The 18,775-nt window shown below is 44.7% G+C and overlaps 1 protein-coding gene across 6 annotated transcripts in view; it reads left to right on the top strand.

Annotated features, from left to right (window-relative positions):
- The first annotated feature begins 16,152 nt into the window (after positions 1-16,152).
- The window catches only part of TNRC6B (trinucleotide repeat containing adaptor 6B), a 130,414-nt gene continuing 127,791 nt past the window's right edge, over positions 16,153-18,775 (top strand). For all 6 annotated transcript variants that reach the window (XM_082046901.1, XM_082046907.1, XM_082046906.1 and 3 more), the window contains exon 1: positions 16,153-16,215. The gene's annotated coding sequence lies outside the window, so the exon portion shown is untranslated. The remainder of the gene's footprint in view (positions 16,216-18,775) is intronic.

Here is an 18,775-nt window from a genome sequence, read left to right on the forward strand (position 1 = left end):
CCTTCCTGTAGATTCCTGTTGTCACTTTTTCACACAGAAATGAGTGGTCTGGGAGGAGGGTTTACCTAGCAGAGGCCAACAGATTAGGATCTTAACTGTTTCATGTATTAAATATAGCAGTCGAACAAAGGGATTTAGCAATAATGTAGTAAAGAGAAAAGATGGAATATAGGGGGATGTTTAACCAGCAGTTAAGACTGGGTCAGGAGAAATGCTTTATAAGGCGGACTGGGCAGGAATTGGGAGCAATAATGTAGACTTCAGTGGCCATCACAAAGTCCTGTTTGTTGCTAATTCAGCAATACTTCACCACTCATGGAAACGGAATGATTAAGGAGCCCATCTTTGAGGGCTGAAAGAAGCAGCAGAGGAGCCACACAAGCTTTTCAAATGCTTCCTTTTTTTTTTTTTTTTAAAGTTAACCTTTCCAAACTGTAAATCAGGCCAAAATCGAGAGCTTTGATCCATAAGAAGCACCGCATGCAATCAGACCAAAGGCCATCTAATCTGCTATCCTGTCTCTGAGGACAGCCAGTAACAGGTGATCACAGAAGCATAAAATACAAAGCTTGTACACAGAGGTCTTTCTCTGACACCATTCCAGCGGTCTATGGACTTTCTGAACTGGCAGTTCCTTCTGGACCTGGCCTTAATGAATGCACTTAGTCCCTTTGTAAAATTCCTTTCCTGCTTTTGGCCTCTACAGTGTTCTGTGGCAACGAACCCCGAGTTCATAGTGTGGTATGAAAAAGAACTGTTGTCAGGCTGTTTTAAGGGTTTGCTTGATTTCATCAAGTGACCCCAATTCCTCCACTGTCAGAGTTAGTGATGACCACTCCTAGTCCTTGTCTCCTTGCCACTTGTGATTTTACAGACATATCATACATGTCCTCAGTCATCACTTTTTCCAAGTTGCGGGTTCACATTATACGTAGCTATTCATTACGTGGGACCTGTTTGTCACCTCTGTCCTTTTGTTCACTGGCCTTTTTCCAGTTCTACCCACTAAGAGTGGAGAAGCAGGTTGTTTTTGTTTCTTCAGTGCATGGATTGATGTTTCACTCTGCTTTTTTGCCATCTAAATTACATACTCTGCTGTCATAAATAAGCCCTCTTGTGATACCTAAGAAAAAGAAATCCTAATTGTAAGCAGACACCTGAAAACTAGCATACCTACTTGCCAAAAAAAAAAAAGATTCAGACATCAGAAAAACACAGGTTTGGTTTTCTTTCTTTTTGTTTAGAGAAACCATTTCAGTTTTTCATTGCACAAGGAGTTCACAGCAAAGGCAACTGCTGCATTTAACAACATAGAACTAAGATGTTGCAAAGACTCTCCCAGGTGCTGGGTTACAGTAGCGGTTATTACACTGAAACAGCTGTCTGTAGGTGATGATAAAATGCAATTGATGGATTGATTAATTGATTAACTGCCATTCCTGGAAGTGTATTTAACTTGAATGGCAAGCAGGTCTGTTTTACTCTGAATTTACTCTGTAGAACGTCTTGAGACACTAAAATACCTAAGGTATGCTCTCTGTTAAGCATACTCATCCTTGCTTGGTGCATTAAATGCTTGCTACTCTATATAGGTATTCTATGTAGTCTTCTGGGAACAAACTGTAGTTTTGCAGCTGGGTCTGTCAGCTCCTAGTATCAGCAGTGTTTTATAAAATTGCTCCTGGTAATGGGAGGAAAGAGGTCTTGGAAATGACACCATCGCTTGGATGTAGAAGTAACTTAATACATGAATTATTGTGTTAGCTTCAGGTGTATGGCTCATGTGCCAAAAGTTACACACTGTATGTTTGTAGGATTGTCTAAAATGGCTTGATTTTGCCATACTTCCGTTATTCTCCAGACATTTGGGAGATTTTTCTTCCTCTCCTTGTATTTATTTTGCTTTGTTAGCAGAGATCAGAGATAAATTCATCAGGCCAACATTGTTTCACTTTTTGTTCTGATAAGAACATTGTCATCTGGTGCTTCCTTGTTCTCCCAGATTTTTAAAATATTTATTTATTTTTTTAATTGTGCAATAGGTTAATTAACTAATTAGTACCATGTTGATACATATGGTCAGGTTTTCCAGGAAGTCCTCTATCTCTCTTTGGTTTTATGTCTTTGTTGCTTCATCTTGGGTGGAGTGACTTCACAAATAGTCTAAAAGGCTGATTTCACTTGCCCTTCCTTTCCTTCTGTGCTTACTTACTAACATGCTTTACTTTCTCTTTCCTATGACAGATGTAAGAGCTCTTTTCTTTAACCTTGTCAACTAACAGGATCTCGTTTCCAGTGAGACTCTCTCATCTGTTTGTCTTTTGTTTTGTTGCCACCCCAGTTCCTGAAAGGTAATGTTCACTTCTTCTTAAATTCCTTTCCCTGTCACTGAAGTTGAGTGTCATACCTTGACTCCAGGGGATAGCAGAGTTCCTTAGGCTTATCATGCACTGTTTAATTACTTAATAAGAGAGAGCAAACTTGCTCTCTCGCATGATATGCATCTGATCCTTAAACTCAGCTTTGGGGATGCGTGCAGCCTTGCTGATCCAGAGTGGATGTTTCAGACTCTGATGGAACTTGCTCTTCCCTGAAGATAAGATCAGCTGAACTTGGACTATTTGGCTGCTCTTTTGTCAACAGATCTGAGTCCGGGTGAGGTGACCGCGTTTATTTTGACTCATTTTGCTAATTGTGGTTCTGGATGACTGCTACAAACCTGAGGCTGTGACCTGTAAAATGAATCTCTAGCACTCTCCAGATAAAATGCGGTTGGTGGTGCTGGGGGACAGAGAGGCAAGGAGCAGTGGTTATGAATTCCATTGGAAGTCTGCTAGTGGAGGCTGAAGGTGCAGCAGTACCTACAGTAGTCTTCAAATAAGCCATCACTTGGTCCTTCCCCAAGAGGCCACCTCTTGCAACCAAGTCACTAACTGCCCAAGGGGGCAGGAAGGATGTGAGACATTGTGCTTCTGTTGCTATTGTAAAGAACAGATTAGCTCTCTTTGACATCTGTGTCCTGACCCTGGACAATCCCAAGAGGGTGCCTGTTTTCCAGATCTTGTTTACTCTTTTGCTTGTCAGCCCAGGTTTGCTGATCTGTGTGATGTACCATGAGGCCTGCACTTGTGGTCCTGATTTTGGACAGAGAGTAACAAAGCTGGGGCTTGCAGCTCTTTCTTTCTGGCGTGAAATGGTGAGTGGTTTCGAATGAGCCTCTTGGCTGAATGTGTGCCTTCCGGGTTTCTTTTGGTATGCATTTGTATATTTAATGTATATGTGTCTAGTGAATTATGCTGGAGACCTTTTCTAAGTCAAACAAATAAACTCTTTACTATGTTACATTGAGATAGTTTGTTCATTGGTGTCGCTTTTAATTTCTCAGCTACAGTTCCTGGTTGGGGAGATTTTTCTGTTTATATGTCAAGAATCTGTACTGTCTGGATTAGAGCAGGTTTCTGTGTTAACACATGAATATCTTTGGCCAGTGTTTGGCAGTGCTTGTTAAAAGATGTGTGGGCAGCTAAATTTCCCACAAGAACAGTGTCCTGTGGCTTTGAGTACCCTGAGACTTTTCTGCTTTCTCGTTGCTGGAGTAGGCTATAGCAGATGTCCACTTCAGTTTTTTCTTTATTTTTACTACCACTCTCTTTGCAGCTGAGTTGTATCTTGCTGCAGCTATAAATGCATCTGACAAAGTGCCACCTCTGTTTCTCTTTCCATTTTTCTCATATAATTTGTACCCATCAGCAATGACATTTCATTTATGAAACTGAGTCCCTCCGCTACATTTCAGTTCTACCTGGTACAATGTAATCCTTGACATTTAAGTAACTCCCAAGCTGTTGTTTCCCATTCTCCCTTTCTATGTGTACACAAAAGCCTGTTTTAAAATTCTTGACCATGTTTCAGAATAAATCCAGCCTCTATTTTACTTTTGGGCATTAAGGTACATGAAAAAGTATTTGCAGTAAACAAACCCTTCGTCTTTATTTCAGCATTTAAAGTCCACATATCAATTGCATTTTTACTGTTCAAGAGGAGTCTGTCTAATCCAAGCTTGTTTCACAGGGTATGTCAGGGCGCTGTGGATCCTGGGCTTCTTTCGTTATAGTATTGGCACCACTACCACTTTGTGCCTTTTCTTTTTCTGTACTTGTTTCTCCAAGACAGTAAGGTAAACTTGTCCTTCCTCTAGCTTCACTGCTACTTCAAAACTAAACTGTTCTCCTGTTTTTGAAACTTTTCTTTTTCTGTGCTCTTTCAAAATCAGGAAACGGTCCAGTAATGAATGACCTCTTTGTGTTCCTAGACCTTATGTCCCCTGTCCTTAGCCTGCTGAAGAAATGGAAATTTGGGAATCCTCATTAATAAGCGAGGCTTGGGAAAAGCACAGTCAGTGACTGTAGGAACCATCTTGGAAGATAAATCTGTGGATGTAGATGAAATGGTAAGGCCCTTATGTGTGTAGCAAGGCTGGCAGATATTTACCTAACTCTTTGCACAACACCTATTTCTGATCTTTCTTGCAAGTCTGGGCACGTGTATGCGGGGAGTTGGGGTACAGAAAACCACAGCATTATCAACAGCACCCAGCTACTCCATTCTCACTGCCACTATGGGTAAATTTGCTGTGCTTTTCAGCAAGATAGGAAGTAAGGGATAGTAGCTGAGAAGTGTCTGCACCAGAGCTTAGGGCAGACTAGCTGGTGTATCCTAAATTCATAACATAGCATGTTGATGTCTCAAGTTTCAGAGATGTTTCTAATCCTGCTTCTCTCTCCTGTTCCAGCCTGTCTGTCTGCAGTATCTATTTCTGCCTTTTCATCTGACTCGTTAGGTGGTGTTTTCTTTTTCTAAAACATTAGATACGTCACTTGTAGGAGAACTGTAAGCATCAAACAGCCCTGCCTGTCTCAGGTAGAAAGCAGCAACTTCTAGATGACAGGGAGTGCTGAATGCCATGATTTTATTGACACTGGATGTGTGAAATTGCACATAACCAGGAAAACACAGCCAAAAGAATTCATGCAGAAAGCATAGGAGCAAAGTACGACATTTGAATAATGTGGATTGTAGCTATTATAGACGGCCTGAAAGCTAGAACATAAAAATGAGAGCTGATTTTAATGCATAGCATACAGTAGCATAGACAAGGATAGGGAGGTCGGGTTTAAGGATACTTTACGTTTGTGAGTATTTACTATATTCAGGTGGTCCTTTACCTTTTTAGTTTATTTAAAGCAAAAAAGCTTCTGAGTAGCCAATTTGCAATGTGCAAGAAACAGAAGTATGTTGCACCAGTGGGTTGTGGACTGATCAGCATTTTGCACAGGCTCGGGGGTGGATTTGGCACATGGCTGCTGTGGGCTGAATGAACACCCATGTTTCTTCAGCTATTTGATTTACCAGACTAGAGTGGCTGCTACAGAAAGGATATTGCTTTCTGCAGTCAGACCTGATTGCAGGATGGGGCACTAATATCAAGGTTCTCCAGCCTTTGTCCTATGGCAGACAGTGTGCCCTTTTATTTAAAAGTGCCCAAAGCAGTACTCTCAAGCCAAGGGCTGAGACATATGAGCAAAATGAACATGAGAACGCGGGGTGACAAAGGAGTAGGAACCCTTCCGTGAGCTCTGTGTCCTGGTGGAACAGATTGGTCTATGCTTCCCCTGAACTGACTAACAGTGGGATGGAGAATGGGGGAAAAAAATGAACAAGAGAGCAGGCTGCTTGCTCTGGAGCTGGACCCTACACAAAGGCTACACCTTGCACAGCAGCAGGGTGCATGGGAGAGGAATGTCAGTTGTCTGCAGAGCTGCAGCGGCTTAGGTCTGGGGTTTTGCACACTGAGGATTGTGAAGAATATAAAGGGTTATATACACCTGAGTGTTTATGGAGGCAGACCCTTGTGTCTGAGCTTCCTCCCAGGACACAAGAAAAAGTCTAAGTGCTGCTGCTTGGTTATAAAAGGCAGAACCATACTTGCCCCTTATTGTTTGGTGGGTGTCGTGCTTAAGAAATGGGGTTATTTTATGGTCATTGCAATGCTCTGGCTTTTCTGAAACTTCGACACTAGAGGAAGCAATCAGGAACTTCCAGGTAGCTGGGGTTTAACTTCTGTGGAGGGGACATTTCTGCAAAGAAAGATAATTAAAAGGAAAAGGTAGCTCCCTGAGAAATTACAGTGTATTTGGTGAAACTCTGTGTGAAATCTTGAGGTGGAGATGCTAGACAACCTTGGGAAAAGGGCATTTACCTCAAGTGTTTGAAAAGAAAAGCTACTTAAACTTTGAAAGAGCTATTGGTTTTATTGTTGCAATATTTATGATCCTCTCTTTATAGGTCATGCAACCATTTCCTTAGTTATTCTTAATCTCCTACCAGAAATTCTTTCCCTTGGCTGGCAGTCCCCTTGTGCTTGATCACTTGCACTGCAGAAAGAGAAAATAGCAAATCTAAACAAAGTGGGATCATTTATAGCCATCTTGTTAAGTGCACAACACATCTGCAGAAGGATCAGTTGCTCTGATTTAGCATGGCCATTAGTGACATTTTGCTGCCACTTAAAGGAAGAAAATGGCTCTGTTTAGTGTCCTGAGGTGTAACTGCAATAATCATGGACATTAGAAATTGAAAAGGCCACCAGGTCATCTGGTCCATTGCCCCAGTACAATGCAAGGCAATTCAGCAATGTACCTTTCCTAAGACTTGGTAAATTATTCGACCACTTGTTTGAGATTCTCCTTCACAGTCTAATAAATCCCATAGGAAGGAAGTTTAAAAAATAACTTTTTGGAGAGGTATGTTAGGTAGAAGTTCTGACAGGCACTGCTCTGAAATAATGACCTGACTCCTAGTTTATCAAAGCATCTGCCATTGCCCTTTCACAATGAGGACACTGTAATATATTCACTTCCTTTGTTCTGTATTTATGACCACAGCATTTCAATAAATCAAAAGTTTTCTGGAAGGAAAAGTTGGAGCAGTCTCTACTGGTTTCTCACCAATTTCCAAACTGCTTCTAAAGAACCGCTTCAGCTACAGAGCTAAAGTTATGCTGCTGCAAATCCAGATTAATTTCCCCGCACCCAATAGGGTTATGCTGGATTTACGCTGGAGTTACTGACAGCACAGTATGACCAACAGCTTCCTGTTTGCATCCAAGGAGACAGACTCACAAGAACAAAGAGAGAGGCAGACAAGCACAGGCGCCAGCTACAGATGCTGTGCCCTGCAGCCAAAAGGAGGGTGTTGTTCCAGGCAGGCTCCATCTTGTTTCAAAATCTTCCACGTAAGTAGCACTTAGCATAAATAATTGGGAATTCACCCATGCACAGCAGCATTGTTAATGCGAGGAAACCCTTGGGAATGCTGTAGGGTCTTTCCATTGAGTACTGCTGCAAAAGCAATTGCTGCAACAGAAGGTCTTCTGGAGGAGTTGGGCTTCCTTGAGGAATGCAGCCTCCCTGTTGTCTGGAACACAGCCCTGGTCTGGAATGTCTTGGAAGAGTAGCTTAAATGTGTACTTGCCCTGCTCTTTGTGCACTAGCACTACCCTGCTGAAGCAGGACCATGGGCTACTGGAGATACCAGGGCTGGTTTAGGCTCTACAAGGGCCTAAATTATAACAAGGAATCCAGCAGCAGAAATTGAGCATGGTCCAAGGAGTGGAAACAGACTAGAACTGAGCTGCTGAGGGCTCTTGAGAGGGAACACACTTTCTTTTTAGCAAGGTCCTTTAATCCGGAAGAGCAATCATAGAAGAAAGAACATTTTGCTCTCTTTCAGCAAAAAAAAAAGCAAGCAAACCACAAGGAACTGTTGACTTTCTTCTAGCAATCCAGGAACTGCTTTAGGGCAGGATGCAGAGAAATGTCCTGGGATTTTGCTTGCTTTTCCCCAAGTGAGGGAGAGAGAACCTGGTGTTTTTAAAAGGCTGTTTGCGCATGATGAAGTGGAATCCTGATTACCTTTCCTTCCCCATGACAAAACGATACAGTGGGCCAAATCCTGCTGTAGACCCTGAGCGAATTAGTCTTCTTCCACTGGTGCCTGTGTGCAGCTTGTCAGCGTCTACTAAGAGATCATCTCCCAGTGCTGAGAGGTCTTAAACTTGCTCCCAGGAGCCAGCCTAAGGGTTTTGTCCACAGAGCCCCACCTCAGACTCCCAAGGAAGCTGCTGGCAGATTTCCATCAAGGAGGTGACACGCAAAGCTGTACTCATGAACCTGGGTTTGCCTTAGCTGCCAACCCTTGCAGGAGCAGAGCTGAGACTGCGAATGAGTCATGGGGTTTGCAAGGAGTCAGGTTTGACTAGTAAACAAAAAAGAGCTTGGCCCACCCAGCTTTGCTGTTCTTTGTTCCTGCAGCTGTTGGAAGCGAAGTCATGGGAATGGCTGCTGCTGCCTTCCTTGGAGTTCACCCCACCTCACATGGGGTGACCCTCGGCCAGTGTCCTTCGCAGCTCCTCCTCCTGGTACTTATATCCCATTGTCGCCATCCATCTCCTTTCTGCCTCTTCATACGGCAATTTCTGCAGGGTCTTTGCCAGGGACTCCCTGCAGCTGATCAGGGATGATGCAAGGGCGAGGAGACTGCATCTGATGAGAGCTCTGTGTGAGGGTCAAAACACGCCCTTCTGTGCGCAACGCCGGCCCTACATCCAAGAAACCTCCCATACAGCTTCCCACTCCCTGGCATGGAATATCTTCCCCACATTTTTCCCACCATCACCCTCATTCTGCCTTGCACGGAGATTTCCAGTAACAATGATTTTTAGTTATCCCAGTCTTATGCTGTCTTTTCGCTGGTTTTCTCCTCCATCTTTCTTACTTACAATGCTCCTTTCCTGAATCATTCTCTCTTTCCATCCTCAGGTCCTGCCACAATTGACTCTGGCCCCTTCGCAAGTGTCAGCAGATCAGTTAAACACTTGGGGTTGGGGATGATGTGTTTGGAGTTGTGTTTTCGTTTATTGTTTTGTTTTGTTTCGGTTTGGTTTTTTATGTTTCCCCATCAAACACCCTTTTTTGAAACTTTGGGGCAAAAAAGGAAGCCTGTAAAGGGGAAACAATTAGCAAACCATCCAAACTGTGGGAAACAGCCAAACTGAAGCTTCAAATCCCTAAACAAAGTCGATGGGTTTGTTTGTTTGTTTTTTCCTTTTTTCACCCAGGCTGCCTGAAGGAGGCACTATTTTCCACACACTAGAAAAGAAAACTGATTTTCCCCTCCAGATTTTCTGCCCTGCATTTTGCACACTCCCCTGCCCCATCCTCTGGCAACTCTTCAGTCTATCCCTTATTCTTCGGGCCCCATTCCTTGTTTTCTCGTACGCTTTCCTGGCAGAGCATTATTCCTGCTTGCAGTCTGTGTCCAGCTCACTAGAGCAAAGCGGAGCGGCTGCTTTGCCCATGGTGTTACTTTCAGTCCCGCCGACAAGTGTGGACAGCACTGCGCTTTTCCACTACTGACAGTCTGGCTTCCACAGGCTAAGGAGAAATGGCAGCCATTCTGCTTGCTTGGATCTCATTAATAATAAAGGACAATGGGAGCTCTTTTGAATAGGAGGAAAAAGCTTGAGTTAAAATGAAAAATTAAACAGCGTACCCAATTAATTAGAACCACAGCAAGGCCTTGGAAAGCTGCCATCTTAAATTACTATACAGCTACAACTCCCAGAAAATAATAATTAAAAAAGAAAAAAGAAGGAATGATATGGTCTTACTGTCCTAAAAAGAGTTTGGGATAGAATGACAGGTAGAAGCTTTCCCAGGATCAGTATTCACGGTATATGTGTGGTCTTATCAGATGTAAGTCCCTTATTGCCCTCTTGCAAGTGCATGGGTTATACATGTCTCTAGTTCCCGTGACACAGGGAAGGAGCTGGCAGGAGGGTGCCCTGCCCTCTTCTTTCTTCCAGACCTGACCCTTCTGTTGTGATGGGGCTGGGTGACATAAATTGGTACATAAATGGGTACTGCACATGAAACTGGCTAACTGGGGAGAAATAAAAACTCCAGTGTAGATTTGAACCTTGGGAAATGGAGGGAGAAAGTGCTTGTAGCATTCACACTACATCTAGCTGTAAAATTCTCATGCTGTCCCGACGATGAAGGTGGACCTGTGACAATGAAATACTATAGCTGCTTTCACACATCTGTGCTTTAGGTTTTATTTACATTCAGCTAAAGGTGACTCAAACCAGTTTTGCACAGGCTGTTACCGGTGTTGAGTATCGTAGCTCTAACCAATTTGGTGGAATGGGGAGGCTGAAAGGTAAATAAAACCTTGCCTGGAGAGCTGCATGACCTCCACCCTCAGCATAACTGCTCCAGTCCTAGCTAACAGTTCATATATGCACACTGGTTCACTCAGCACTGAAAGCACAAAGCAGGCATCTTCCTCTATCAACATAGTAAAAAAAAAAGGACAAAAAAAGACTGTCTGTGTACAAGAAAATAATATTATTCAAAATGTTTTCCTAATTGCATTTTTTCCATTAAAAACCCCTGCATGTTAAAATTGTTTTGTTGAAAATGGAAATATTTAAAATAGCTTCAAATAATGTTAATGAAGCATTGTTTTAACTTTGCTTCCAGGAAAATGAAACAAAATCCTATTATAAGTTGTTCTCCAATTAAGAACACTGCCACCATATTGGTAATTTTTTCCCTTTAGCTGCGGGCTGACAACCTTCTCTTTTCCCCTTTTCCTTCCAACGGTATTATGTGAGCACAATAGCACAACAAAACGGAACTTCTGCCGAGCACTTTGCACAAGACACGCATAAACTGCTCTTGTTTCTATTGCAACTGTGTCTCTCTCCTGGGTATAACATATAAAAATAGGTAATGTCAAAATAAGCCTATTATATTAAGAACAGTTATAGAAGTGAAGATGTCTGACTGGGACTTAAAGCTCAGATCCTGAACACTAACAGTCATTAGGATATTTTTTTCACATTTTTTTGGTAAAGAAGGAATGTTAGGACTAGTCACCTGACCACCATACAAATTTGAAAATTACATTTGACATTCTCTCCCTAATTTCCTCCTGCTATTTCATTTAATACTAGTATTCATTACTTCTTTCTTTTTCCCCTCAAATTGCTCTTTTATGTTTGTTCTCTGCTGTTATAGGTGACCTAGAAAGGAAAAATAATTGGGTTGAAATCTGCTCTTCTCTATTTTAAATACAAATTCCTTTCTCCTACCCCCATTTTTACAGCTCCCAGGCATACAGAGTATTACTTGCTCTCTCTGTTGCTTGTTCCCTGAAAAGCTGTGTGAAGGATGCAGGAGAATTCTGGAGAAATCTTCTCACCGTGCAACTGAAGGAACAAGAAGTACAAAATCCTTAGCCGATATATTTTCTGAAAGTAATTATTAGGATAAATATTTTTAAATAAGGATAATTGGTATTTCAAACAGTATCAAGATGTTTCCAAGTATTAATGTTTTATTCCTTTGGTACTTTGATGTCATATGCCTGCTGAAACTTCACTGAAGTCTTCTAGGAAAATGATAAATAAAAAAACAGCTTCCAGGGGAAAGAAATAAGCAAGAGAGTAACCTAATCAGCCTGTCTTCATATATAGCAAGAGAACATCAATTCTTTTATTACTTTTTTGTGAATCACCTTTTTAACAACAGCCATCTTCTTTTCCAGTGCTGCCTGCCTTTCAGTCACAGATTATATCATATATTAAATACCACATTTCATACCCAAACACTTAAACACATTGTACCATAAAGAGCATCACCACGCACTTTACTGTGGCTTTTCAAAAAGTAACCTCTCTCTTAAGTGAAATGCAGGTAACTAACTGGTTACTTTCCATGCCCAGTAGGTAGCTGCTGCTTAAAGCATCTGAAGCAGAAAAAAAGACAGGGTTAGCAAAGACTATTTTTCAACATCATTAGCTTTTAGTGACCGACTATTCAGAGTTAATTTGGATGCATTAATTTAAAAAACATAGCAAGCTTATGAAAAAAAACATTATGGCACTGTTGGAAATAACAAACTAGTGTCAGATCTAAAAAAAAAAAAATAAATGTGACTTTCAACTGCAAAGATCAAAGCCGCTTGTAGTGTTTTGTCTCCTCTCATCCCTGAGTTCAGAATTGTCCCAAGCCAGCAGCATTCCTTGTTTGTTTAGAGAAGTCCCTTCACACAGCCTTTTCCTGCACAGTATCCTGGTCAGGTACAGTATTATTTGTCTCTCAGGTATCACAAGTAAACTTTTTTCTTTTTTTTAAAGAAGGTGCCATGTATTTTTGTGGCATAAGAAGGTGAGGTTGGAACAGTCAAAAGGTTGTGGAACTGACCCCAACACTGACATGTGTCTGTCTTTCAGGCTACAGTCCCTGTGAGGTTTGATATTTTCAGACAGGAGTGTCAAACTCATTTTCTCCAGGGGCCACATCAGTAATTTTAAAATTACATTTAGCCCTTTGAAGGCAACCATAAGGCTGATGTGGCCCCTGGAGAAAATGAGTTTGACACCCCTGCTTTAAGCTCCTGCAAAAGCCAAAGAGAGAACATTCATCCTGCAGTAAACCTGTCCTCCCAAGCTTCAATGGTCTTTCAGATCACTTGTCCACCACAGAGGAAAGATCTTCCACAAATCGTCACCCCAGAGAAGCCGGGCCTTTCCCAGCACCTGGAAATGTACCACAGCAGTAGTGTAACACTGACATCCAGTGGATGAAAAAATGCAATTTCACTAGCCAACCTGGTCCTGTTTTTGGACAGAAGTAGCAATGGGGGAGGTATAAAAAAAATAGGAAGAACTATTTTGTTTATAAGTATCTGGACTTTATGAGAGCCAAAAACTAGCCTTGAAGCTGTCATCCCCCCAAATCCACAGGTGAACCCAGGTGGGAACTCCTGACTTAGCCATTTTCATTTCAGACAAACCAACAAAAACTGCTTGCTTTCCACAGTTCCCATTTGTTCTTCAGTGTGAAACTACAGGGAGAATGGAGCATCGAATCTGCTGCTCCACCAAAATAAAACATCTGATTTCCTAGGCATATGAAAAATAAGTAATTTTCCTTCGCCTTGCCTTCCATGTCCTGCTACAGGCACACCAAAACCCTGAGCAAAACATATGAAGGAAAACTTGCAAAAGAACACCAATAAGGGGAAAGGGAATCTAAACAGGGACTTTTTTTTTTTTTTTTTTTACTTATGGCAAAGACAAGGTCAGCATCTTTGACATATACCAGTGCATGTAACCTGTACTCTGAAGTACATTAGATTTCTGCTTACACCAAGAAAAATACATGTGGATATACACAGTTCCTGCTTAGTGAATAAACAGTGAGAAACAGAGGCAAGGTGCATCCCCAATTTATACTATTTCATATTGATTTATATAGTGTCTTTTGCATTCCTTAAAGCACCACAGTAATAAATATGTACATACTCAGTATAAAATCTTACTCGTATTAATGGTGTTCTTTATCCCACCAATGTAAAAATCAATTACCATTACTGAATGGGAAAGCCATCAAAAGATTCAGTGCTGTTTACTGACTGTGTAGCCTGAGTACATATGGGTCTCATCTGCTGTCTGTGGCAGCAGCGCACATAGTTTTGCTGCGCTGGCAGCTGTCCCTCCTGGTGGTGACCAACCTGTGAAGGGCTCTATGGCTCCTCCAAGGGAGACAGTGTTTCCACTGAACATCCATTGACCTGTTCGCTGATGACAGGCACATCACATCTCTATAGTCTCTCTTCATCACCAAAATGGTATTTTAAGCTGCCCCACTATTCTGTTGATCAGGTTGTAACAGGATTCTCTGGAGGAGATCAAATGAAAGTATCACATTGACATGCAGCCCTGGGTGAGGTCAGGAAGTGACAGCCATTAAGACAACTGCAGTCATCAACAATACTGGACAATAAGAAGAGTGAGAAGTGACCATAAAAATTTGGTACAAGGAAGGATACTCTCTGTCCTCCTAGGTTATCCTTCACATGCTTCTGTTATTCCTCGCATTCCCCTCAGTGCTTTCTCTCTCTGACAGTTTAAGAGACATGCACGCTCCCCTGGCCATGCTCTTCTGCTTTGCTAAACCTGAAACTCTTCTTTGGCCTATGAGAGTCTTTCTTCTGTCTCTCTCATTTTCTTCCTTTCCTTTCTGGAATCCAGCAGTGCTGCCTCATGTCTGTCTCTCTGTGCTAATGCAGCTGCACCTTGCCCCAGGCTTCACATCACCTCCCAGGAGAGCACCCCCAGGTCAGGTCCTGCTTCAAACTCCCACTGCCCCATCCCCACAGCCCTGGTTCTGCCTAAGCCCAGGACACTGATGTTGAAGGTCAGCATTTTTAACAATTACGTTTATAAATGATACTGCAGTCACTGCAAAACCATTTTTCACAGGTTTTCCTGATTGTTGTTCACGGCTTCCACCTGAAAATTGTAAAAGTAATTTTCAGCCCAAAGAGCCTGCACAGTGAAGGGACTGCAGACATTCTGGACCAAACCATCTGGAGCACCACAGTCTGCCAAGCCTCAGGCTCCACTCCAAAAGAAACTGCAGCCGCCTTTCAAAGCACGAAAGGCAAAACACTGCTTAGTGGAAGCCGACGCCTGAGTTCCTCTCAGCGCGAACGAACCCCAGATACCTCCCGTGAAACGTAAATCATGTGTCGGCTGGGGCAGCAAGCGGGCCCGGATCGCGGCCGCCCTGAGGCTGCCGAGGACCAGCCCCCACAGCTGAAGGCAGACCCTGAAGGAACGCCAAGTCCGGCATCATCAATCGCCCTCCCCCCAGCTCACCGTGCTGTGCTCCCACACGCCCGTGTGCGGAGACAGACGGCGTGGCACACGGTGGGCCGAGCGCGGCGAACCGTGCTGCCGCCATGAGGCGTTCTGACCGAGCTCCTCATGCTGCCAATGGCCCCACCGACCCCCGTCCCGTGCGCAGCCGGCGGCCCACGTGGGAGCTCGCAGGCGCGCAGCATCGCCCCGCCCCTCTACTGCGTCATGCGGTCCGGCACGTCCCTCTCCTCCTCCCTGCCGCGCTCCAAGGAGATTGACAATGAAATCAACTAATCAAAGGCATCTCCTTCCCGCCCCCGCGCGGCTACCCCCTCCGCCTACAGTTGCTGTGTCATCCGGAGGGTCACATCTGGGGCGGTTGCCAATTGGCTGCGGAGGCGTCGGCCTCCCGCCAATGGCCTCGCGAGTCGGACGACTGACATCTCCCCTGTCCAATAGTTCAGGGCCGTCGTGTCCGTGAGGGAGGGGCGGAGTCAGGGTAAATGTCGTTGGGGACGGTTGGGAATGTGGCGTTGTTGCTGTTCCGCGGCGGGGGCGCCTGGCTGAGCCGCCATAGCCACGGCAGTACTCGTTATCGCGTGTGCCCGTCACAGTGCCCTGCCCTTGGGGCCAGCAAATGAAGTAGGCACATTGATGTAGCCTCTCCTCCCGCCCCCGCTGAGGTGGTCCCCAGCGCCGTCGCGCAGGGACGGCCAAGGAGAGCAGCTCGGTGGGCGGGTCTTCGCGTTGTAATGATGTAACGGGCACGTCCCTTTTCCAATGATGTCCGGAGGGTGCAACTCGCTACCCAATCCGTTGCGCGGAAGGGCGGGGCAAGCAGGGGCGGGAGAGCGAGTGCCCCATTTAAGGGGCAGATCTCGGATCCAACTGGCAGAAGGGAAGAAGGGGTGGGAGCCAAGTGACGGTTTCGAAGGGGGCAATGTTAAGCGATGACAGCCAGCAAGTGCAGCCAATCAATGAGGGTAAAGTGATGCGACAGCCCAATTAGAGTCGCTCAGAGGCGGGTCTTCTTCTGTGATTGACGTGGGCGGAGAGATCCCTACGGCTCTTCCTAATGGGCAGCGTCTAGGGGCGGAAAGGGGAGAGGAGAGAAAAGACGAGCAGTCGGAACGGCTAATCAGCGTGGGGGCCGACGGGGCGCCGTCCAATAGGCGGTGCGAGGGGCGGTGCGGAGGCGTGTCTCGGTGTGTTTGGGTTCGTGCTCCTCGGGGGAGGGAGACGGCGGCGAGGAAAGTTTGTGTTTGGTTTTTTTTTTTTTCTTTTTTTTTTTTTTTTGTGTGTGGGTTTCTTGGAGGGTGGGAGGGCGTTTTTAGCAGCTTCTTCGCATTTGTTTCTTGGGTTCGTGTTTCCCGGACGGGCGGAGCCGCCCCCGGCACTGAGAAGAAGGGGGCTCAGCGCACCGCGGCGGCGCCTCAACGGTGAGTGTGGGACAGCTCTCCCCCCCTCGTTCCCTCCCCCCTGGCGGCGGAGGGGAGGCGGGCGGGCTGGGGCCGCCCTCGGGGCCCTTCCCGCCCTGAGGACCCTCGCGCCGCCTCTGAGGGGGCCTTTGGCGCCGAGCGCGCGCGCCTCCCCTCCCTTTCCCGAGCTGCGGTGCCTCGGGGCGGGAGGGGCCCCGAGCGGCCGCTCAAGGGCGCTGCCCCCACGGCACCGGGGCTGCTGCTGCTCCCCCCTCCTCCACCCCGGCGAGCGCCTGTCCCGGGGCAGAGCCGGGCTCGCTCCACCCCCCTCACGTGCGGCCGTCGCCCGCCGAAGGTGCCCCCGCCGCCCCCTCCGGTTTCCCCGACAGGGCCCCGGCGGGACGCGCAGGCGGCCCCGAGGCCGCTGCCCGGCGCCTTTGGTGCGCAGCGCCGTGCGCTCGGCTGGCTGCCGAGCCCCGGAAAGAGCCGCCCGCCGGCTCGCTGGCCCGGGCCGGGCAAAATGTGCAACGGCGGAAAGACCCCGAGGATACTCTTTGTGGCGGGGGAGAAAAGTGCTTGTGTGTGGTGTGGGTACAGTCCTGAGGTTACGTTGGTACCACTACAAACCGCGCTGGATGCGTTGAACATGATGCTCGTTAAAATGTGTGTATGCGGGTGGGAGGAGTGGCCGTGTTTAGAGGTGTGTCCCAGGCAGAAAAATAACCCCCAAAACAACAACAAGAAGTTTGCAGAACTGTTTGTAACAAAATGAGCGAATGTTTGTTTCTGGAGACACTTGACCGGCTGGTATCTTGCAAGCTCCAATCTGCTTTATGAAAATGCATGTAGGAGTATCTAGTACAGGATAGAGCTGAGGCTTGTTGAATAAAACCAAGATTCAACAGTGTTTTCGTAGCTAAAGTGGGCACACTTACTACTGTAAAAGGTACTTCATTTTACCGTGTTTAACATTTCACTACTCTTAGGAATATTTGTTAGTATATCTCTTCAGAAAGTTAGCGTTTAGATGTTTTTGTGTGCTGTTTGTTTGTTTGTCTTTACAGTCTGTAATTATCCATGTTCAATTGTGACTTATTCGGCTTAATTGTCACATTTTCATCCCCTACAAAAACTGTCAGTCTTCCTGAGAAATAGTAGGTAGATCTTTGGGATTTGTATAGCTCTGTATTTGAAAGGTGTATTTTCCAGTACTGTTGCTATCCAGATGAATTGAATTTCAGTTTCTGCTACAAGTGTTCTAGAGGTAATACCTTAGATTTGCAGGGTTATTGAACATGTACAAATTCAAGCAGCTTTGTAGTTAGTCCGTCTACACTGAAGTTGCTGGACAATTCCCTCCTCTCCTGTGGTGGCTCTCTCAAATGGTACAGATTCCATGGAACATGTGCGCTCTTGAGAAGCAAGGCGAATGCTCTCATGTGCTGCATTACCTGTGGTCCTGAGGTCGAGTTTTTCTATATGATCCATGGTTAGTGCAGGGACTGCCACGTAGATGTACGTCAGGGAGTGGTTTGTGAAGGTGACTAGTCAATTCTGTAGTGAAGAAATCACCCTGCAAAAAGTTGAGGCTGTGGAAGGGGGGATGAAGCACAGAGCAGTGTGTTAGTAATTGTGTATTAGCTTTTCTGCCGTGAAGTTCTGGGTGAAATAATGTGCAGGCAGATCTTTCTTTGTAGAAACTAGGTGAGGTTATCATTATACTTTATACTTTCATCTTGGTTAGCTATATGGCATGTAAATGTTTCATGAATATACTGTTTTATGTAAAACTATACCTATGTATAGAATTAGCTTAGAAGTTTCAGTGCTAATTGGTAAAATTCTAATGTACCTACTTCTCTTGTGAATTTGGTTTTTCTTTTCTCATAGTGTTGTTATTGGGATGTCTAGTAAAGGGAGTTACTTCAATCTGTAATGTGTCAGTACTGGAAAAAAAATTATTTATAAAACAGTCAGTGTCTCTTGATTAGGCAGCCTTATGAGGTGGTGTGTTACTGCAGTTTCAATATAACTGCAAATTTAGTTAGAAATCTGAGCTTTCATTTAAATAATCTCAAACGTTTGGAGATAAAAATCTGGAAACTGTGAATCAAGAAAAGCCTCATCTACCAGAGTTTGTGACTGAATAGTCAAATAAAACATTTAGGTAGTACGTGTGTCATGGATCTGCTTGGTGATGAGTGTTTGATCATTAAAACTTGATGTTGGAGGATGACTTGAAGAGGAGGGAGCTTCAGGAGAGAATTCTGTGTAGTTCTGAGGTAGTATATTTTACCTGAGATCTGCCCTCTGTTTTAGGAAATAAGAGATAGGAAAAAAATTTGTTCTACAGAAGTAATGGGTAATATACATCCTATATAGAGATAGCTGCATCTAGAACAATGGGATGAATAGCTGGATGGAAGCTATAGAATGATGGAAAAGATTAGAGGACTGGTATAGAGGACAGGTATAGAGGACTGGTAAGTAATTTGAAAACGCGTTCAAACGGGGTTTGTTCTCTTGGGGTTTTGAGTGAGGTTTTTCTTTGGGGTTTTTCCTCCAGTAGAGCTGGTGTATT

Source organism: Streptopelia decaocto, assembly GCF_964273445.1.
Source record: "Streptopelia decaocto genome assembly, chromosome: 1".
In the NCBI taxonomy this organism is placed as follows: domain Eukaryota; kingdom Metazoa; phylum Chordata; class Aves; order Columbiformes; family Columbidae; genus Streptopelia; species Streptopelia decaocto.